This window comes from Arachis ipaensis, chromosome B6, assembly GCF_059453495.1.
Source record: "Arachis ipaensis isolate K30076 ecotype BB chromosome B6, ASM5945349v1, whole genome shotgun sequence".
NCBI classification, from domain to species: Eukaryota; Viridiplantae; Streptophyta; class Magnoliopsida; order Fabales; family Fabaceae; genus Arachis; species Arachis ipaensis.
Window position 1 is genome coordinate 61,807,931 of NC_142441.1, and position 24,116 is coordinate 61,832,046.

The window sequence follows — 24,116 nt, forward strand, 5'->3', positions numbered from 1 at the left end:
TAGTAAAGTCCAGAAATGTGAATTTAACATGAAAACTAATGAAAACATCCCTAAAAGTAACCAGATTCTACTAAAAACATACTAAAAATAATGTCAAAAAGTGTATAAATTATCCGGTCATCACAACAGCAAACTTAAATTGTTGCTTGTCCCCAAGCAACTGAAAATCAAATAGGATAAAAAAAAGTGAATATACTATAAATTCCAAACTATCAATGAAACAGAGCTTCAATCATATGAGCGGGACTTATAGCTTTTTGCCTCTTGAATAGTTTTGGCATCTCACTTTATCCATTGAGGTTCAGAATGATTGGCATCTATAGGAACTCAGAGTTCAGATAGTGTTATTGATTCTCCTAGTTCAGTATGATGATTCTTGAACACAGCTATTTTATGAGTCTTGGCCGTGGCCCTAAGCACTTTGTTTTCAAGTATTACCACCGGATACATAAATGCCACAGACACATAATTGGGTGAACCTTTTCAGATTGTGACTCAGCTTTGCTAAAGTCCCCAATTAGAGGTGTCCAGGGTTCTTAAGCACACTCTTTTTTTGCTTTGGACCTTGACTTTAACCGCTCAGTCTCAAGTTTTCACTTGACACCTTCATGCCACAAGCACATGGTTAGGGACAGCTTGGTTTAGCCGCTTAGGCCAGGATTTTATTCCTTTAGGCCCTCCTATCCACTGATGCTCAAAGCCTTGGGATCCTTTTTATTACCCTTGCCTTTTGGTTTTAAGGGCTATTGGCTTTTTTTGCTCTTGCCTCTTGGTTTTAAGAGCTTTTGGCTTTTTCTGCTTGCTTTTTCTTTTTCTTTCTATTTTTTTTCGCCTATTTTTTTTTCTGCAAGCTTTGTTCTTTGCTGCTTTTTCTTACTTCAAGAATCATTTTTATGATTTTTCAGATTATCAAATAACATGTCTCCTAGTCATCATTCTTTCAAGAGCCAACATATTTAACATTCTTAAACAACAACTTCAAAAGACATATGCACTGTTCAAGCATACATTCAGAAAACAAGACGCATTGTCACCACATCAATATAATTAAGCTAAGTTCAAGGATAAATTCAAAACTCATGTACTTCTTGTTCTTTTGAATTAAAACATTTTTCATTTAAGAGAGGTGATGGATTCATAGGACATTTATAACTTTAAGACATAGTTACTAACTACTAATGATCATGTAATGAAGACACAAACACAGATAAGCACTTAACATAGAAAACCAAAAACAGAAGAAATAAGAACAAGGAATGAATCCACCTTAGTGATGGTGGCGTTTCCTTCTTGAGGAACCAATGATGTCCTTGAGCTCTTCTATGTCTCTTCCTTGTCTTTGTTGCTCCTCCCTCATTGCTTTTTGATCTTCTCTTATTTCATGGAGCATGATGGGGTGCTCTTGATGTTCCACCCTTAATTGTCCCATGTTAGCACTTAATTCTCCTAGGGAGGTGTTGATTTGCTCCCAATAGTTTTGTGGAGGAAAATGCATTTGAGGCATCTCCGGGATCTCATGGTGATGAGATTCCTACGCCTCTTGAGCTCCATGAATGGGCTCTATTGCTTGCTCCATCTTTTTCTTAGTGATGGGCTTCTCTTCGTTAATAGGAATGTCTCCTTCTATGAAAGCTCCAGCTGAGTAGCATAGATGGCAGATAAGATGAGGAAAAGCTAGCCTTGCCATGGGGGATGACTTTTCAGCTATTTTGTAGAATTCATTAGAGATGACTTCATGAACTTCTATTTCCTCTCCAATCATGATGCTATGAATCATGATGGCCCGATCCACAGTAACTTCAGATCGGTTGCTAGTGGGAATGATTGAGCATTGAATGAACTCCAACCATCCTCTAGCCACAGGCTTGAGGTCCAATCTTCTTAGTTGAACCGGCTTGCCTTTGGAGTCAATCTTCCATTGAGCTCCTTCCACACATATGTCCATAAGGACTTGGTCCAACCTTTGATTAAAGTTGACCCTTCTAGTGTAAGGGCGTTCATCTCCTTGCATCATGGGCAAGTTGAACGCCAACCTCACATTCTCCGAACTAAAATCTAAGTATTTCCCCCGAACCATTGTAACATAGTTCTTTGGATCCAGGTTCTTACTTTGATCATGGTTCTTGGTGATCCATGCATTGGCATAGAACTCTTGAACCATTAGGATGCTGACTTGTTGGATGGGATTTGTTAGAACTTCCCAACCTCTTCTTTGAATTTCATGTCGGATCTCCGGATACTCATTTTTTTTGAGTTTGAAAGGGACCTCGGGGATCACCTTCTTCTTGGCCACAACATCATAGAAGTGGTCTTGATGGGCTTTGGAGATGAACTTTTCCATCTCCCATGACTCGGAGGTGGAAGCTTTTGTCTTCCCTTTCCCCTTTCTAGAGGATTCTCCGGTCTTAGGTGCCATCAATGGTAATGGAAAAACAAAAAGCTTATGCTTTTACCACACCAAACTTAGAATATTGCTCGCCCTCGAGCAATAAAAGAAAGAATAGAGGAAGAAGAAGAAGAAAATATGGAGAAGAGGGGTGAAGTGTGTTTCGGCCAAGTAGAGATGAGAGGGTTGTGTTGTGTGAAAATGAGGAAGAATGGAGGGCTATATATAGGGGAGGGAGGGGAGTTAAGGTTCGGCCATTTAGGGTGGGTTTGGGTGGAAAATTGGTTTTGAATTTTGAAGGTAGGTGGAGTTTATGAGGTAGGTTTATGGGAAAGAGTGGATGGATGTGAGTGGTGAAGAGGTGATGGGGAAGAGAGATTGAGGTGATTGGTGAAGGGTTTTTGGGGAAGGGTGTTTATGGGATTGTGTGAAAGAGAGGTGAGAAGAAGTGAGTGGAGGTAGGTGGGGATTTTGTGGGGTCCACAGATCCTGAGATGATCCTGTGGGGTCCATAGATCCTAAGATGATCCTGTGGGGTCCACAGATCCTGAGATGATCTTGTGGGGTCCACAGATCCTGAGGTGTTCAAGGATTTACACCCTTGCACCAAATTAGGCATGCAAAATGCCCTTGCACGCAACTCTGGGCGTTCAATGCCCATTTACTGGCCATTTCTGGCGTTGAACGCCAGAACCATGCTTGTTCTGGGCGTTCAGCGCCCAGATACTGCCCATTTTGGGCGTTCAGCGCCAGAACCATGCTCTGTTCTGGCGTTGAACGCCAGACAGATGCTTCCTCCAGGGTGTGATTTTTCTTCTGCTGCTTTTGATTCCGTTTTTAATTTTTTTGTTTATTTTGTGACTCCACATGATGATGAACCTATAAAGACATATAACTAAGAAAAATATAGTTAGATAAATAAAAATTGGGTTGCCTCCCAACAAGCGCTTCTTTAATGTCAATAGCTTGACAGTGGGCTCTCATAGAGCCTCACAGATGTTCAGAGCATTGTTGAAACTCTCCAACACCAAACTTAGAGTTTGGATATGGGAGTTCAACACCAAACTTAGAGTTTGGTTGTGGCCTCCCAACACCAAACTTAGAGTTTGACTGTGGGGGCTTTGTTTGACTCTGCTTTGAGAGAAGCTTTTTATGCTTCCTCTCCATGGATGCAGAGAGAGATCCTTGAGTTGTAAACACACGGTTGTCCTCATTCAATTGAAGGATTAATTCTCCTCTGTCCACATCAATCACAGCTCTTGCTGTGGCTAGGAAAGGTCTTCCTAGGATGATGGATTCATCCTCTTCCTTTCCAGTATCCAGGACTATGAAATCAGCAGGGATGTAAAGGCCTTCAACCTTTACTAACACATCCTCTACTTGTCCATAAGCCTATTTTTTGAATTATTTTCCATCTCTAATGAGATTTTAGCAGCTTGCACCCCATAGATTCCCAGTTTCTCTATTACAAAGAGTGGCATGAGGTTTATTCCTAAACCAAGGTCACACAGAGCCTTAAAGATCATGGTGCCTATGGTACAAGGTATTATGAACTTTCCAGGACCCTGTTTCTTCTGAGGCAATGTCAGTTGATCCAGATCACTTAGTTCATTGGTGAACAAGGGAGGTTCATCTTCCCAAGTCTCAATACCAAATAATTTGGCATTCAGCTTCATGATTGCACCATGAAACTTGGTAGTTTGCTCTTCAATAACATCCTCATTCTCTTCAGAAGAGGAATACTCATCAGAGCTCATGAAGGGCATAAGGAGGTTCAATGGAATCTCTATGGTCTCTAGATGAGCCTCAGAGTCCTTTGGTTCCTCAGAGGGAAGCTCCTTATTGATCACTGGACGTCCCAGGAGGTCTTCCTCCTTGGGATTCACGTCCTCCTCTCCCTCATTGGGTTCGGCCATTTTGATTATGTCAATGGCCTTGCACTCTCCTTTTGGATTCTCTTCTGTATTGCTTGGGAGAGTACTAGGAGGGATTTCAGTGATCCTCTTACTCAGCTGGCCCATTTGTGCTTCCAAATTTCTAATGGAAGACCTTGTTTCATTCATGAAACTTACAGTGGCCTTGGACAGATCAGAGACTAAGTTTGCAAATGAGAGGTATTTTGTTCAGAATTCTCTGTCTGTTGCTGAGTGGATGATGGAAAAGGCTTGCTATTGCTAAACCTGTTTCTTCCACCATTATTAAAGCCTTGTTGAGGCTTTTGATCCTTCCATGAAAAATTTGGATGATTTCTCCATGATGAGTAATAGGTGTTTCCATAAGGTTCACCTAAGTAATTCACCTCTGCTATTGTAGGGTTCTCAGGATCATAAGCTTCTTCTTCAGGAGAAGCCTCTTGAGTACTGTTGGATGCAGCTTGCATTCCATTCAGACTCTGAGAAATCATATTGACTTGCTGAGTCAATATTTTGTTCTGAGCCAATATGGCATTCAGAGTATCAACTTCAAGAACTCCCTTCTTCATAGGCGTCCCATTACTGACAGGATTCCTCTCAGAAGTGTACATAAATAGGTTATTAGCAACCATGTCAATGAGTTCTTGAGCTTCTGCAGGCGTTTTCTTTAGGTGAATGGATCCACCTGTAGAAGTATCCAATGACATCTTTGATATCTCAGATAAACCATCATAGAAGATATCCAGGATGGTCCATTCTGAAAGAATGTCAGAAGGACAATTTTTGGTCAGCTGCTTGTATCTTTCCCAGGCTTCATAGAGGGATTCACCTTCTTTCTGTCTGAAGGTTTGAACATCCACTCTAAGCTTGCTCAGCTTTTGAGGAGGAAAGAACTTGGCTAAGAAAGTCGTGACCAGCTTATCCCAAGAGTTCAGGCTGTCACTAGGTTGAGAGTCCAACCAGATTCTAGCTCTGTCTCTTATAGCAAATGGGAAAAGCAGAGCCTGTAGACTTCAGGATCTACTCCATTAGTCTTAACAGTATCACAGATCTGCAAGAATTCAGTTAAGAACTGAAAAGGATCTTCAGATGAAAGTCCATGAAACTTGCAGTTCTGCTGCATCAGAGAAACTAATTGAGGTTTCAGCTCGAAGTTGTTTGCTCCAATGGCAAGAATGGAGATGCTTCTTCCATGTAAATTGGAATTAGGTGCAGTAAAGTCACCAAGCATTCTCCTTTCATTATTATTATTTTCGGCTGCCATCTCTTCTTCCTGTTCAAAAATTTCTGAAAGGTTATCTCTGGATTGTTGTATTTAGCTTCTCTTAGTTTCCTTCTCAGAGTCCTTTCAGGTTCTGGATCTGCTTCCACAAGAATGTTCTTGTCCTTGTTCCTGCTCATATGACAAAGAAGAGGGCACAGAAAAATAATAATAGGGATCCTTTTTACCACAGTATAGAGGTTCCCTTATGTGAGTAGAAGAAAAGAAGAAGAAATTCGAATACAGATAGAAGAGGGGGTTCGAATTTGGTGAGTGATGTGAGGAAGAGATGTTAGTAGATGAATAAATAAATAGAATAAGATGAGAGAGAGAGAGGATTTTCGAAAATAATTTTTTTGAAAAAGAGTTAGTTGATTTTTGAAAATAGTTTTTGAAAAAAGGTTAGTGGTTGTTCGAAAATTAAAATGAAAAAATTAAAATTTTAGTTAATTAAAAAGAAATTTTTGAAAAAGGGGGAAGATATTTTCGAAAATTAGAGAGAGAGAGTTAGTTAGGTGGTTTTGAAAAAGATAAGAAACAAACAAAAAGTTAGTTAGTTAGTTGAAACAAATTTTGAAAAGATAAGGAGTTAGGAAGTTAGAGAAGATATTTTGAAATCAAGTTTTTGAAAAAGATAAGATAAGAAGATATTTTTGAAAAGATATAATTGAAATTAGTTTTTGAAAAAGATTTGATTTTTAAAATCACAATTAATGACTTGATTCACAAGAAATCACAAGATATGATTCTAGAACTTAAAGTTTGAATCTTTCTTAACAAGCAAGTAACAAACTTGAAATTTTTGAATCAAAACATTAACTGGTGATGTTATTTTCGAAAATTTGATATAAAAATAAGAAAAATATTTTTGAAAAATGTTTTTAGAATTTTCAAAAATAACTAAGAAAGTTGAAAAAGATTTGATTTTTGAAAAAGATTTTGAAAAAGATAAGATTTTTAAATTAAAAATTTGATTTGACTCATAAAAACAACTAGATTTTAAAAATTTTTGAAAAAGTCAAATCTAATTTTCGAATTTATGAGAGAGAAAAAGGGACAGATATTTTTTTTTATTTTTGAATTTTTAATGAAGAGAGAGAAAAACAAGACAAATGATGCAATGCATGAGAATTTTAGATCAAAACATGTGATGCATGCAAGAATGCTATGAATGTCAAGATGAATACCAAGAACACTATGAATGTTAAGATGATCACCAAGAACATATTTTTAAAAAAATTTTTATGCAAGGAAAACATGCAAGACACCAAACTTAGAATTCTTTAATGCTTAGACACTAAGAATTCAAGAATGCATATGAAAAACAAGAAAAGACACAAAACATGCAAATGCAAAGATCAAACAAGAAGACTTACCAAGAACAACTTGAAGATCATGAAGAACACTATGAATGCATGAAAATTTTCAAAAAATGCAAGATGCACATGCAATTGACACCAAACTTATAACATGACTCAAGACTCAAACAAGAAACATGAAAAATATTTTTGATTTTTATGATTTTCTAATTTTTTTGTATTTTTTTTTTCATTCGAAAATTAGTGTGAAAAAGAAAAATAAGGATTCCAAAATTTTTAATATGAATTCCAGGAATCTTATGCTCTTTAATCTAAAGCTCCAGTCTAGGAATTAGACATGGCTCACTAGCCAGCCAAGCTTTCAATGAAAGCTCCGGTCCAAAACACTAGACATGGCCAATGGCCAGCCAAGCTTCAGCAAACATAGATACCTCTCATGTATACAACAGCTGATATTTCATCCAACTTCATATACTTATGAGTAGAAGCCTCAGTCCAAAAGAATTTAGACATGGCATTACAGCCAGCCAGGCTTCACATGCTTCATGAAACACTAGAATTCATTCTTTAAAAATTTTGAATAACAAATATATATTTTTTTTTTACAAAACATTTTTATTTTTTTGAAAACAAAAGAAAAATTTTTGAAAGATTTTTTTGAAAACTTTTTGAAAACAAAACAAAAAGAAAATTACCTAATCTGAGCAACAGTATGAACCGTCAGTTGTCCAAACTCGAACAATCCCCGGCAACGGCGCCAAAAACTTGGTGCGCAGAAATTGTGATTACACTTTAATTATGTAAAATTCATCTAAATTTCTTTCCCTGGTAATGGTACCAAAAACATGATGCCAATACCATGGTTCACAACTTCGCACAACTAACCAGCAAGTGCACTGGGTCGTCCAAGTAATACCTTACGTGAGTAAGGGTCGAATCCCACGGAGATTGTTGGTATGAAGCAAGCTATGGTCACCTTGTAAATCTCAGTCAGGCGGATATAAAATAGTAATGGGGTTTTCGAAAATAATTAATAAAATAGGGATAGAAATACTTATGTAAATCATTGGTGAGAATTTCAGATAAGCGAATAGAGATGCTTTCGTTCCTCTGAACCTCTGCTTTCCTGCTATCTTCATCCAATCAGTCTTACTCCTTTCCATGGCTGGCTTTATGTGATACATCACCACTGTCAATGGCTACTTTCGGTCTTCTCTCGGGAAAATGATCCAAATGCCCTGTCACGGCACGGCTAATCGTCTGGAGGCATCACCCTTGTCAATGGTTTCATCCTATCCTCTCAGTGAAAATGGTCAACGCACCCTGTCACGGCACGGCTATTCATCTGTCGGTTCTCGATCATGCTGGAATAGGATTTACTATCCTTTTGCGTCTGTCACTACGCCCGGCAATCGCGAGTTTGAAGCTTGTCACAGTCATCAAATCATTGAATCCTACTCGGAATACCACAGACAAGGTTTAGACTTTCCGGATTCTCTTGAATGCCGCCATCATTCTAGCTTACACCACGAAGATTCCGATTAAGAGATCTAAGAGATACTCATTCAATCTAATGTAGAACGGAAGTGGTTGCCAGGCACGCGTTCATAGGGAATGATGATGATTGTCACGTTCATCACATTCAGGTTGAAGTGCGAATGAATATCTTAGAAGCGAAATAAGATGAATTGAATAGAAAATAGTAGTACTTTGCATTAATCTTTGAGGAACAGCAGAGCTCCACACCTTAACCTATGGAGTGTAGAAACTCTACCGTTAAAAGTACATAAGTGAATGGAGGGTAGGCATGGCCGAGTGGCCAGCCTCCCATGGAGGTCTAGAGATCTAAAAATGATCAAAAGATGTCTAATACAATAGTAAAAAGTCCTATTTATAATAAACTAGCTACTAGGGTTTACAGAAGTAAGTAATTGATGCATAAATCCACTTCCGGGGCCCACTTGGTGTGTGCTTGGGCTGAGCTTGAAGTCTACACGTGGAGAGGTCATTCTTGGAGTTGAACGCCAACAATTGTGCCAGTTTGGGCGTTCAACTCTGGTTTTGGATCCTTTTCTGGCGCTGGACGCCAGAATTGGGCAGAGAGCTGGTGTTGAACGCCAGTTTGTGTCATCTATTATTGGCCAAAGTATGGACTATTATATATTGCTGGAAAGCTCTGGATGTCTACTTTCCAACGCAATTAAAAGCGCGCCATTTCGAGTTCTGTAGCTCTAGAAAATCCACTTTGAGTGCAGGGAGGTCAGAATCCAACAGCATCAGCAGTCCTTCTTCAACCTCTGAATCTGATTTTTGCTCAAGTCCCTCAATTTCAGCTAGAAAATACCTGAAATCACAGAAAAACACACAAACTCATAGTAAAGTCCAGAAATGTGAATTTAACATGAAAACTAATGAAAACATCCCTAAAAGTAACCAGATTCTACTAAAAACATACTAAAAACAATGTCAAAAAGCGTATACATTATCCGCTCATCAGAATGCACTTGCAACTCTTTTTCTTTGAATTATTCCTTGTGGGCTCTCGATACTGCTCACTTTGTGAGCTGAGCTTGGTGTTTCCTTTCCTTGTTTCTTGGTCTTGTGTTGTGCTCAGCTCACTAAGTGAGCAGAGCTTTGTGCCTTGGTCCCTTGAGAGAGAGTGTAGCGCTCCCTTGGTGAGCTTGGTGCTCTTGGAGAGAGCTGATGCCAAGGCATCTTAGGCTAGTTTCACTAGCATTTTTCTGTTAGTTTTAGTTGTTTTATGCATTTTCTTGAGCTTAAAGTAACCAAGAATGGTTAAATGAATAACAAAGCAATGAACCATCCAAACAGTATGATTTTGATGCAAATTCCATGAGTTTTTAGTTATATTACTTGAATGCTATGAATGGAAGATTTCTCATGAAATTTTGCAAGACTTTGATGCAATTGTTTGGATGATTTCAGGGAAGAAGAGGCTAGGCAAGGAAGCAACAAAATCAATAAAGGAAGCTTGAATATCACATGTGGAGTTTAAGTTCCAGTTTAAGCTTAAACTGGAACTTAAACTACCAAGCCATATAATGCTGGAAATGGCGTTTAAGTTCCAGTTTAAGCCTAAACTGGAGCTTAAACGCCAGAATCATGAAGGCTAAGAAATGCTGGAACTGGCGTTTAACCTCCAGTTTAACCTTAAACTGGAAGTTAAACGCCAGAATGAGAATTTCACCAAGGGAGTATTTCCACGTTTAAGCTCCAGTTTAACCTTAAACTGGAGCTTAAACGTGTTCGACACAATTTCTCACCAGGAAGCATTTCCACGTTTAACCTCCAGTTTAACCTTAAACTGGAGGTTAAACGCCAGAAGTAAGAAAGGCACCAGGAGCATTTCCACGTTTAAGCTCCAGTTTAACCTTAAACTGGAGCGTAAACGTGTTCGACTATTTCTCTCCTCCAGGGTTGCCTTCTCATTTCCACGTTTAAGCTTCAGTTTAACCTTAAACTGAAGCTTAAACGTGTTCGACCCAATTGCTCCTCCAGGGTTGCTTTCTTCATTTCCACGTTTAAGCTTCAGTTTAACCTTAAACTGAAACTTAAACTTCAACTTAAACGCCACTTTTTGAAAGGGGTTTCTGGGCCAAATATATTGAAGTTTAAGTTAGCATTTGAGCACAAACATTAACTTAAACGTATTATGGTATGAAACCCAATTGAATATCATGGTTTATGGGATTGGGCCTGAAGAATTGATGAGTCTGGAGCTTCAATTTGTTGAGTCTTGTGTCATTACTTGTTTATCACTAAGTTTGCTCAATGAATGTTACAGAATTGGATCACAGCCTCATCAGGATTATGGACCATAAACCCAAAGCAAAAGGAAATCAGGGAAAGGCCTCAAAGCCCAAGAAACACAACAGAAGCTCAATTTAGAAAGTGTATAAATAGGATAGAATTTAAGTCAGTGGGGACTTTTTGGGGACACAGAGAACTTTGGATCATTTTCTTTTAGTTTTGTAATTGAATTCAGAGCTATGACTCACTAAACCCCTTTCATTGGGTTAGGGAGCTTTATTGTAATTCAATGAATCAATAATAGTTTTATCTTCTTCTTCAATCTTTTCTCTTGAATTTTGTTAGAAAGCTTCTCGATCTAATTCCATTGGGTAGTTGTCTTGGGAAAGAAACTACCCATAATTGGAATCCTTCGGAACCTTGGGAAAGGAATGGAGGATTCATGCTAGAGAAGCTTTCTCACAGTGAATTGGATTGGGGTTTGGATGGATATTGTGACATGTAATCCTACCAAATTGTGGTTCATGAAACTGTGTGGTATAATCAGTGATCGAGCATCATCTCTTCTTATGAACATTTAAACCAAGGGATTGGGAATTTGTTTGTTTTTAGAGAGAATTAGTGAGCCAAGGGATTGGGATCCAATCATATAAGATTGCCAAGCAAAATTCAATGAATGCATTGGTTGAGGAAGGGATAAAAGTTGTTTTGATTCGGAGATCTCAATATCTCCTAACACCCAATGAACTCCCCATTTCTGATTTACCACTTTCTCTTTACATTCTGCAATTAAATTCATGCAATCACCCCCATCCCTTTTAATTTCAGCAATTTAGCTTCTCGCTCTTTAATTCATGCAATTTTACATTCCGCAATTTTCATCTAAATCTTGATTCCGCTCAACTAGAACATACTTCTAATCCGAATTGCTCACTCAACCAATCCTTGTGGGATTCGACCTCACTCTATTGTGAGTTTTTACTTGACGATAACCGGTGCACTTGCCGGAAGGAATTTTGCCGATCGTGCAATTTCCTAAATCGTAGCATATCAAGTTTATGCACATAAAGTTTATGGCGCCGTTGCCGGGGATTGGTTTTCGATTGACAATTCTCAAATTGGAAGTTAACTAGATTGAGCATTTTTTTTTTGTTTGATAATTTAGTTCAAGTTACTTGTTGAATTTTAACTTCTGCACTCTGTTACTTGTTTTCTTTCTTTATGCCTTTAAATTCAAGCAACTAACTCACTGACCCACTAACTATTTGAATTAATTCCTCAACTGCTCTAACCATACTCTTCCATTAACCAAGAGTATTTCACTTGTTTGGTGCCTGTGCTGTGTTCTTGTATGACAGGTAGGAGAGGAGAGACATCAACTCCTCCATATACCGAACCAGAGAGGACCCTTCATAGACTTAGAAGGGAAGCAAGAGGGAAGAGAGTACTGAGAGAAGAGGAATCTGAAGGAGAATCTGAGGACAATTTTGAGGAAGCTTTAGATCTCAACATGGATAGAGAAGTTCACAACCATGAGAGGGCTGATGGAAACAATGCCATTCCTGAGAGGAGGGTTCTTGGTTCATACATAAACCCAACCTCTGGGAATTGTGGTAGCAGCATTCAGAAACCACCCATTCAGGCCAACAATTTTGAACTCAAACCACAGCTAATATCACTTGTGGAGGATCATTGTTCATTTGGTGGGAGTGCTAATGAAGATCCAAACCAACATCTCACAAAATTCCTGAGAATTTGTGACACTGTGAAGTCCAATGGAGTCCAGGAAGATACCTATAAACTGCTCTTGTTCCCATTTTCACTTAGGGACAAGGCAGCTAAGTGGCTGGAATCATTCCCAAGGGGGAGCCTAACAACCTGGGATGAGGTGGAAAGCAAGTTTCTGGCACGTTTCTACCCCCCACAAAAGGTCAATAGGCTTCGATCTGAGGTTCAGACTTTTAGACAACAAGATGGTGAAACTCTCTACGAGGCATGGGAGAGATTCAAGGATTTGACAAGGAAATGCCCACCAGACATGTTCCATGACTGGGTGCAATTGCATATTTTCTATGATGGACTTTCTTGTGAATCAAGGAAGGCTGTAGACCATTCATCAGGAGGTTCATTGAACAGGAAAAAGACTGTGGAAGAAGCCATTGAAGTGATTGAGACAGTGGCTGAGAATGAGTACTACTATGCTTCAGAGAGACACAACACTAAGGGAGTCATGGAGCTGAACCATGTTGATACAATTTTAGCCCAAAACAAGGTGTTTGCCAAGCAACTAGCAGAGCTCACCAGGAAATTAGAAACAAAGCAAGTGGCTGCAATACACACACAAGATCAAGAGGAAGTAAGCACTGAAGGAGGTGATTGGGAAGAGGCCAATTATGTAGGAAATCAACAAAGGCAACCATATGATCCACATTCCAACACTTACAACCCAGGCTGGAAAAACCACCCAAACTTTGGGTGGGGAAACCAGCAAAACCAACATAACAAGTCCACATACCAAAACTCCAACCAAAGATCATACCAAGCCACACAAAACACTTAATCCCAACCATCATATCATGGCCAAAATAATCAACCTACCCAACCTAATCCGAACCAACAATTTCAAGATCAATTAAACAGGATAGAAGGAATGCTGGCAAACATGGGTCAGGACATAAGTGAGTTGAAAAGCTTTAGGGATGATGTGAGATCTACCTTAAGGAACCATGGTGAAAAACTCAAGAGGATGGAGTCTCAAGTAGGAGAGCTATCTCAACAGGCCCCCAAGTCAACTGCAGTGTTCCCTAGTGACACAGAAAAGAATCCTAAAGGGGAACAAAAGGGAGTGAGATGGGAAGAATGCAAGGCCATCACCATATTGAAGGAAGTCTCAGAAGAAGAAGGAATCAGACCCTCAGAACAGGAGCCAGAAATCTTGAAGGAAGGTGTGGAAGAAGCTAAGCAGGAAAGTGAAACTGAGCAAGCCAAGGAACTGCAAAAAGGCATGCTGGAAACATACCAACCAAAAGCACCATTTCCTCAGAGGTTAGGAGGAGGTGAAAAAGGGAAAACCTATTCAAGGTTTTTAGAGACATTTAAGTCTCTCCATATCAATATTCCCTTTCTTGAGATTCTCCAGCAGATGCCTACACATATCAAGTATTTAAAGGAATTGCTGAGCAAGAAAAGAGTTTTGAAGGGAGGACAAACTGTAATAATGTACAAAGAATGCAGTGCCCTCATCAAGAAGGACATAGTCTCTAAGAAAACAGACCCAGGAAGTTTTCATATCCCCTGCATCATAGGGGAAACAAAAATTGACAGAGGATTCTGTGATCTAGGAGCTAGCATAAATGTGATGCCTCTGACTCTTATGAAGAGGCTACAACTGAATGAGGTGAGATCCACTGATGTAATCATACAACTGGCTGACAAAACTCAGAAGCAAGCTGAAGGGGTAGTTGAAAATGTGCTGGTGAAAGTGGGAAATTATTTCTTCCCCACAGACTTTGTCATTTTGGACATGGAGGAAAGCTACCTACACCCTATCATTCTGGGAAGGCCATTTCTAGCCACTGCTAGAGCGCTCATAGATGTAGAACAAGGAGAGCTAATCTTGAGAATACATGATGAACAGCTCATTTTCAATGTTTTCAAACCTGCATCTGAGCCTGAACCAGAACCTGAAAAGCCTAAGGATGATAGTAGCCATCTGTGTTTGGAGGAAAGCAATCCAGCAGCTGAAACTCTGAAACAGTCCTTGGAAGGCAAACAAGAATTGCAAGAGTTAAAGCCACAAGAATCAATAGAAACAGATCAGAAGGATCCTCCTCGCATAAGGGTCAATGAAGAAATTCTCAAGAGAAAGGGAAGAATTGTAAAGAAATTGCCAAGAGGGTGGAGAAACAAGAAAATTCCCACTGAAGGTTTCTCTCCGGGAGATAAAGTGATATCAAGTCATTATCTGCCAATCCCACCTGGCCTCAAAACCATTCCTTCCCAGCTCCCTCAAGTGTTCACAATCAGGAAAGTTCTTTCTATGGAACATTTGGAAATCATGAAGGAATCAAATGGGGACATTTTCATAGTGAGAGGAGAGGACATCAAGCACTACAATCCACACTAACAAGGGGCAACCGTCAAGCTAATGACGTTAAAGAAGCGCTTGTTGGGAGGCAACCCAACCTGAGGTAATACTCCCTTGTTGTTCCTTTTATTTGTTTCAATAAAAAGGTGAAGTAGTTTCTGTGCATTGCAAAGAATTAAGTTTGGTGTTTCACACCAAACAATGAATTCGTGGATCAATAATTCAAAGGGGAATGTGTGACTCTAAGTTTGGTGTTCCACCACACAGATCAACTGAACACAACAACCTTTGAATTATATGAAAGGAACAACCATTCTAAGCAATCACAGAAATGCTTAAAATCCTTAGCAGCAACTTCATTCCAAGGAGAACTCAAGGATTCAAAGAACAGAGAAGTAAGTAGGAGACTAAGTTTGGTGTTCACACACCAACTTAAGACTCAGACACTTACCCATACATAGTTGAGCTAACCACTCAAGTGCTTGAGAAGCAAGCAACTTCATCACTCTTTGCAGGAAAGGAAACAAGGATCTTAAAGCATGAAGCAACAACTAGGAGAAGAAGGAGAAGAAGAGCAAGAAGAGCAAGGAATTCCAGAAAGAAGACAACAAATTCCCAGAGACCCCATGGATATGAGCAGAATGCAGGAAATCATAGAAGGAATGTCTCAACAATACATGAGGTCTCAGGAGAGACAAGAGGACTTTCACCTAAAAATGATGGATATGCAAAGGAACTTTGAATCAAGATTCTTAGATCTGCAAAGGGAATAGAATTTACAATTACAGGAATCCCTCAGCCACATATGCCAACACCAAGATGCCAATATCTTGGCAATCAAGGAAGCCACCACTTTGCAGAATGCAAGATACTCAGTTCAAGCTGATTACAACATCAGTTCTCAAATCAAGCTTAACTACATAGGGGAACATCTACACAAGATGGACCCAGCATTCCCAGCTTTTGATGAGTATTTCAAAGGGAGGAAAGAAGGAGAAATAAACAAGGCAATGATCCTTGAAAAAGGAGTGGAAGAAACAATGAAAAAGGCTGGATTCTGGAAAAAGCTCATAAGAAAAGACAAAGGAAGTACAAGTGGTCAAAAAGAGGTAAGAAGCAAGAAGAAGCAGGATCCCAAGAATCAAGAAGAACCAAGCAATAAATGAGAGGTGGTCTCGTTCCTGAATAATCAAATGATAATTGGTGAATTGTCTTTATGAGCTTTCTTTCATTATAAGTCATTTAAGTTTTATGTGAAAGTTCTAGTATGTTTGTCTGTTTATTGCTTTGAATAAAGTGAATGCCTAGATGTTTGGATATAACTTCACCTTCTTAAACAAATGCTTGCCATGCTTGTTCTGTTTCCAAAAATAAAAGAAAAGTTTGAACAAAAGTAACTTGGCTCAATTAGTGACAAATCAAGTAGAATTAAGTGGTGGTATGCATGCTTGATTGTTTAGTCAGATCACTGGAAATAGAGTGTAGAATTATCATTTTTTGTGTAGAAATTGAAAACTGTCTATGGATCTTGATGAATAAATGTCTTTGGCCATGAAAAAGAAAGAAAAAGAAGAAGAAAAAGCCACTGAAAAAGGGCAACCAAAAAGCAAAAAAATTGAGAAAATAAGCTAGGCACCAATGGTTTGAACTTCTGAGACAAATGCCTGTGGTGTTTATGTATTAAGGATATGCTTGGATGAATAGGTTCTGAGGAGTGTTTCAACACTTGGTAACTTGGGTTAACTAACCCGGGATTATCAACCAAAAGTCCATTATCAAGAGCAACCTAAATACAAAACATTTAGTCACACAAAGAGGTGCTGGGCACCAATGTCTCAAGAAGAAATGTGAACTAAAATGCCTGTAGTGGATATGTGTAGTGCACTGATAAGAAAAAGAAAATGCCAAAGGCTTGTGCAACACATGACACTAAGCAAACAAGGAGCAAAGGAGCTCTAAGAAAAAGAAAAGAAAAACAAAGAAGAGAAAAGTGCCAAGGACATAAGAATAACAAGAGGCCATAGCAGTGTTTGATGGATGCAATGAAAAAGTGATAATCTTACCTGATAAGAATGAAAAAGTGATGCTGCAACTTTCTGCATAAAACCCTTTTGATGAACTTCAAATGCTTGCTAATATAGCCAATGTAATTGCTTGCTGTTTCATACTTTCTTCTCAAATAACTCAGGACTTGCTTAGGGACAAGCAAGTATTAAGTTTGGTGTTGTGATGCCAAGGCATCTTAGGCTAGTTTCACTAGCATTTTTCTGTTAGTTTTAGTTGTTTTATGCATTTTCTTGAGCTTAAAGTAACCAAGAATGGTTAAATGAATAACAAAGCAATGAACCATCCAAACAGTATGATTTTGATGCAAATTCCATGAGTTTTTAGTTATATTACTTGAATGCTATGAATGGAAGATTTCTCATGAAATTTTGTAAGACTTTGATGCAATTGTTTGGATGATTTCAGGGAAGAAGAGGCTAGGCAAGGAAGCAACAAAATCAATAAAGGAAGCTTGAATATCACATGTGGAGTTTAAGTTCCAGTTTAAGCTTAAACTGGAACTTAAACTACCAAGCCATATAATGCTGGAAATGGCGTTTAAGTTCCAGTTTAAGCCTAAACTGGAGCTTAAACGCCAGAATCATGAAGGCTAAGAAATGCTGGAACTGGCGTTTAACCTCCAGTTTAACATTAAACTGGAAGTTAAACGCCAGAATGAGAATTTCACCAAGGGAGCATTTCCACGTTTAAGCTCCAGTTTAACCTTAAACTGGAGCTTAAACGTGTTCGACACAATTTCTCACCAGGAAGCATTTCCACGTTTAACCTCCAGTTTAACCTTAAACTGGAGGTTAAACGCCAGAAGTAAGAAAGGCACCAGGAGCATTTCCACGTTTAAGCTCCAGTTTAACCTTAAACTGGAGCTTAAACGTGTTCGACTATTTCTCTCCTCCAGGGTTGCTTTCTCATTTCCACGTTTAAGCTTCAGTTTAACCTTAAACTGAAGCTTAAACGTGTTCGACTATTTCTCTCCTCCAGGGTTGCCTTCTCATTTCCACGTTTAAGCTTCAGTTTAACCTTAAACTGAAGCTTAAACGTGTTCGACCCAATTGCTCCTCCAGGGTTGCTTTCTTCATTTCCACGTTTAAGCTTCAGTTTAACCTTAAACTGAAACTTAAACTTCAACTTAAACGCCACTTTTTGAAAGGGGTTTCTGGGCCAAATATATTGAAGTTTAAGTTAGCATTTGAGCACAAACATTAACTTAAACGTATTATGGTATGAAACCCAATTGAATATCATGGTTTATGGGATTGGGCCTGAAGAATTGATGAGTCTGGAGCTTCAATTTGTTGAGTCTTGTGTCATTACTTGTTTATCACTAAGTTTGCTCAATGAATGTTATAGAATTGGATCACAGCCTCATCAGAATTATGGACCATAAACCCAAAGCAAAAGGAAATCAGGGAAAGGCCTCAAAGCCCAAGAAACACAACAGAAGCTCAATTTAGAAAGTGTATAAATAGGATAGAATTTAAGTTAGTGGGGACTTTTTGGGGACACGGAAAACTTTGGATCATTTTCTTTTAGTTTTGTAATTGAATTCAGAGCTATGACTCACTAAACCCCTTTCATTGGGTTAGGGAGCTCTATTGTAATTCAATGAATCAATAATAGTTTTATCTTCTTCTTCAATCTTTTCTCTTGAATTTTGTTAGAAAGCTTCTCGATCTAATTCCATTGGGTAGTTGTCTTGGGAAAGAAACTACCCATAATTGGAATCCTTCGGAACCTTGGGAAAGGAATGGAGGATTCATGCTAGAGAAGCTTTCTCACAGTGAATTGGATTGGGGTTTGGATGGATATTGTGACATGTAATCCTACCAAATTGTGGTTCATGAAACTGTGTGGTATAATCAGTGATCGAGCATCATCTCTTCTTATGAACATTTAAACCAAGGGATTGGGAATTTGTTTGTTTTTAGAGAGAATTGGTGAGCCAAGGGATTGGGATCCAATCATATAAGATTGCCAAGCAAAATTCAATGAATGCATTGGTTGAGGAAGGGATAAAAGTTGTTTTGATTCGGAGATCTCAATATCTCCTAACACCCAATGAACTCCCCATTTCTGATTTACCACTTTCTCTTTACATTCTGCAATTAAATTCATGCAATCACCCCCATCCCTTTTAATTTCAGCAATTTAGCTTCTCGCTCTATAATTCATGCAATTTTACATTCCGCAATTTTCATCTAAATCTTGATTCCGCTCAACTAGAACATACTTCTAATCCGAATTGCTCACTCAACCAATCCTTGTGGGATTCGACCTCACTCTTTTGTGAGTTTTTACTTGACGATAACCGGTGCACTTGCCGGAAGGAATTTTGCTGATCGTGCAATTTCCTAAATCGTAGCATATCAAGTTTATGCACATCAAGAGCTTCATGGTTTGTTGCGCCACACTTCCTCCTTTCTTGGCCACACTTTTTCTTCCTTGGGCCACACTTCTTAGGCTACGCTTTCTTCTTTTCTTCTTTTCTTCACCTATAATTAATCAAAACAACCAATCAAAGTATCACCAAATTCACAAGGTTTATAAATCATTAAAAATCAATTAAATTTAGCCTAAACCTCATGATTTAGCATCAATTATATGGTAGTTGTTTGATTCAAAGAAGTCATACATTTTCATTCCAAATTACTTACTTAGAATGCAAGAAAGTGCATAAAACCAAATAAAAATAAAGAAAAGGGCTAGTAAAACTAGGCTAAGATGACTTGTCATCACAACACCAAACTTAAAACTTGCTTGTCCCCAAGCAAGCATCAAACATAAGAGAAGATAGAATGAGATAGATAAGTATATATGTTCTTATTAAGCAGATAATTGAATTTGGTCTATGGGGTTTTATGCAGATCTAAAGTAGCTCATTTATTACTTGCTGTCAAAACAAACAATGTTTCTTTAAGGGTTCACCAAGGTTGCTGCTATAACTCCTTACTTTTTGCTCATTTCCCTTGTTAGCTTTTCTTCTTTCTTTTGCATAAAGAGCTTATTACTTATTAAAGGCTTGGTGGCAAATGTTGCAGTGGCCTTTGGCTTATTTTCACTCAATATTTCTTCACCACAGACACATGGGTCACCTTTTTCTTCCTAGGATCATTGATGCCCAGCATCTCTTTGGATCACTAAATGTTTTGTAGCTAGGTTGCTCTTTATTGTGGACTTTCAGTTGGCAATCCCAAATCAGTTGATCTAAGTTGCCAAGTTTTAAAATACTCCTTAGAACCTACTTGTCCAAGCATATCCTAGTACACAAACACCACAGGCATATGTCCTAGGGTCCAAGCTATTGGTGTCTAGCCTTATTGTTTGTTTCTTTTGCAAACTTTTGGCTTTTCTTCTTTCTTTTTCTTTTTGTTTTGGTTTATTTTCAAGGGGCTTTCAATAATTGAGAGATCATAGTAGCAGACTAGCTTAGGCTTCAACTACAAAGTCATTTTGCAGCATTTATTCTATGAGCTAACAATTGAATCAAACACACACCACCACTAACTTCCATCCTAACTTTTGCAACATTGAACAATTACTTTTCTAAATCAAACATCTTTCTTTTATTCAAACAGCAAGGGGAACAAGACAAAGTATTCAAGTCAATGAATGATGACAATTATTATGCAGATAGTTTATTCTTAGCTGACTACTAATGTAAACAAAAGGAATAGTAGAACATAAAGTAATTGGAGGCATGTCATGTTTCAGATATGCATCTTCCTTATTTAAGTACGAATAAGAAGAAAAACTTCACCACTTCTATTTGTCAGGCATTTCCATTCTTTTGGATTTACTGGATTCTCCCTTCTTCTTCTTCCTCTTCTGTCCATAATTACGAAGTTTGCTGGGAAGATAAACTTTCCAACCTTTACTAACAGATTTTCCACAATGCCATTGGGTGTCTTGATTGATCTGTCAGCCATCACCAAAGACATCCTGGTAGGTTTGAGTTCCTCTATGGCAAGCTTTTTCATCATTGATAACAGTATCAGATTGATGCTAGCACCAAGGTCACAGAGAGCTTTGTCTAGGGTCATTTTGCATATGGTGCATGAAACTACAAAGCTCCCTGGATCTTTGATCTTTGGTGGGATAACTCCTTGAATCACAGCACTACATTCTTCAGTGAGAAGTATAGTTTCCTTCTCTTGCCAACTTCTCTTCTTGTTGATGAGTTCTTTTAGGAACTTTGCATACAGGGGCATTTGTTCCAATGCTTCAGCCAATGGAATGTTTATCTCCAATTTCTTGAAGATTTCAAGAAATTTTGGAAAATGTTGGTCCTTAGTCTCCTTGTTGAACCTTTGAGGATATGGCAAGGGTGGTGTGAAGTTCATTCCCTGCCTTTGTTCCTTGGTTGGCTCTCTCATTGCTTCCTTCTCTTTCCTTGATTTTTGTGGCTGATCTTCCCTTTCTTTGAGTTCCTCTGAGGTCTACTTGCTTGCTGTCTCCTCCTTGTCATTGGTTGCTTCTTCTTCAGCTTGTTTCTTGTCACTTTCTTTTGGCTTCTTGGTTGCTTCTTCATTTTTCACCAGGATTTTTCCACTCCTCAATTGTATTGCCTTGCACTCCTCTTTTGGATTAGGGATGGTGTCACTTGGTAGTGAGCTTGATGGCCTTTCAATGGTAATTTGCTTGGAGAGTTGTCCAATTTGCCTTTTCATATTTTTCATGGAGGCTTCCTGGTTCCTTAATGTCATCTCTTGGTGCTTCATCATCTTTTCCATTAAGAGCCCCAAGTTGTTAATCCTTTGAGAGTCTTGTGAGATTGGTTGATTGTGGGGTGTTGAAGGTTGAGGGTAAGTGTTTTGATTTGAGGCTTGGTTATTGGATGGATGATGGTTAGAATTGGGGTAGGTGTTTTGTGGTTTTCTGTATGTGGCTGGGCTATTATTTTGTTGGTTGTTTTGGTTCATGTTTTTCCAATTGTTTTGGTTTGAGTTTCTCTGCCATGGCTGTTGAGTTTGATTGTGGTTGTCTCCCCATCTGAGGTTGGGATGGTTCTTCCATGAAGGGTTGTAAGTATCACCATAGACTTTATTTGGCCCAAAATTTTGGTTGTGCATGTACTGGACTTGTTCTTGCTGTTGCTCCTCTTGAGTTTCTTCATTTTGTCCCCATGTGGATGATGGTTGGCTTGTGTTGACTGCTGCAACTTGGAGGCTATCAATCCTCTTGGCCATTTGCTCAAATTGTTGTTGAATTTGCTGCTGCATCATTTTGTTTTGAGCTATGATTGAGTCCACTCCTTCCAACTCCATCACTCCCTTCCTTTGTGATGGTTGGCATTGCCTTTGGTGAGCAAAGAAATATTGGTTGTTGGCCACCATATCAATGAGATTTTGGGCTTCCTCTGCCGTTTTCATTAGTTGTAAAGAGCCTCCTGCTGAATGATCCAAAGCCTCTTGAGATTTCAGTGTCAGGCCTTCATAGAAATTCTGCAATCTGTCCCACTCACTGAACATTCCCGGTGGACACTTCCTGATTAGAGCTTTGTATCGTTCCCATGCCTCATACAAGGGTTCAGCATCCATTTGTGTGAATGTTTTCACTTCAGTCTTCAATCTAATAACTCTTTGTGGTGGGTAAAATTTTGCAAGGAACTTAGTTACTAGATCATCCCAATTGTTGATGCTGTCTCTTAGGAAGGATTCCAACCATTGAGTGGCTTTATCTCTGAGAGAAAAAGGAAATAACAGTAGCTTGTAACTGTCAGGGTGCACACCATTGGTTTTGATAGTGTCACAAATCCTTAAGAAGGTGGACAAGTGTTGGTTAGGGTCTTCAAGTGGTCCTCCTCCATAAGAACAATTGTTTTGAACCAAGGTGATGAGTTGTGGCTTTAGTTCAAAGTTATTTGCATTAACATTTGGGGTGAGAATGCTACTCCCACAATGTCTAGGATCTGCACATGTGTAGGAAGCCAAAACTCTCCTTTGGGGCTGACCATTGTCGTTGGCCACTCCCACTTTTGGATTTGTTGGATTTTCCTCCATTTCTTGGTTCTCTTCTCAACCTCCAAAGTGTTTCAGGATCAAAAGGTATGGATTCATCGCTTCTTCCTCCTGACATAAACACAGAACCAGGAACCAAAATTAAGCACTCTATTGCTAGAGTGAAGTTAGTGTTAACTTAAGCAAAACTTCAAACAGTTAGTATGCTTAGTAAAAAGAAAAAGAAAAAGTGCTTAATCTAGACCACCACCTCACTTAATCATTGTCAACCTAATCAATCCCCGGCAACAGCCCCAAAAACTTGATGTGTGAAATACGATCCAACACAAAACTCACCGGCAAGTGTACCGGGTCGCATCAAGTAATAATAACTCACATGAGTGAGGTCGATCCCACAGGGATTGAAGGATTGAGCAATTTTATTTTAGTGGTTGATTTAGTCAAGCGAATCAAGTATTGGTTGAGTTGTTTGCAATTGGCAGAAACTAAATTGCTTGAAATGTAAAGGGAGAGGGGTAAAATGCAGTAAATTAAAGAACAAGAAAGTAAAAGTGCTGAAGCTTAAAGAACAAGTAAAGTAAATTGCAGAAACTTAGATTGCAAGAAATGTAAATAACTGAAGCTTAAAGTGCAAGAATTGTAAATTGCTTGAATTATAAAAGGAACTGGGAATTGGGATTGTAGAATTTAAACAAGAACAAGTAAAGTGCATTAAACAAGAAGGTAGAAAATTTAATTGCAGTGGAGTAGATCTTAAACAGAAAAGTAAAATGCCCTGAAAGATTAAGAAAACAAAAAAGCAATGCTTAATTTGCAGCAATTTAAAAGTGGTTCAAGATTTCAGGAGTGGAAGAGACTAGATAACAAGTCTAGATCTCAAATCCTTCCTTGATCTGACAAGAACAATTGCAAAAGAAATAAAGAAAGGTAAATTGCAGAAAGAGTAGAAGAAGAAGCAATGAACAGAAAATGAAATTCAATTATGCAGAAAGTTTAAGAAGAGATCTCAAGGTGAGATTGAAACAGAAGTTCTTCAATTCTTCACCCAAAATCCAAAGCAAGAAAATTAAAGAGTGCTCAAGTAAGAACAAGGAAGAAGAGAGATCAATTCTCCTTCCCAATTCTCTGAAATCTAAATTCAAAAACAAAAAGCTTAAAAATGAAAATGAGAGTTCAAAGAAAAATCAAAAGTAAAGTCTAAAAAAAAGAAGAAGGTAAAAGTCCTAATTACATCAAACTAACTCCTATTTATACACTTTCTATTCTTGGATATGGGAATTTGGATGGGCTTTTAATTTGGTGAAGATTTGAATTTAATTGGATTTTTGGTTGATTTTTCAGCCCATGAGTAATTTGCT

The 24,116-nt window shown here is 38.5% G+C and overlaps 1 non-coding gene across 1 annotated transcript; it reads right to left on the reverse strand.

Moving 5' to 3' along the window:
- Nucleotides 1–12,586: 12,586 nt before the first annotated feature.
- On the reverse strand, nucleotides 12,587–12,690 carry LOC148555802 (small nucleolar RNA R71). Its single transcript, XR_015886388.1, has one exon. It is a non-coding gene; the product is annotated as a small nucleolar RNA R71 (small nucleolar RNA).
- Nucleotides 12,691–24,116: the final 11,426 nt, after the last annotated feature.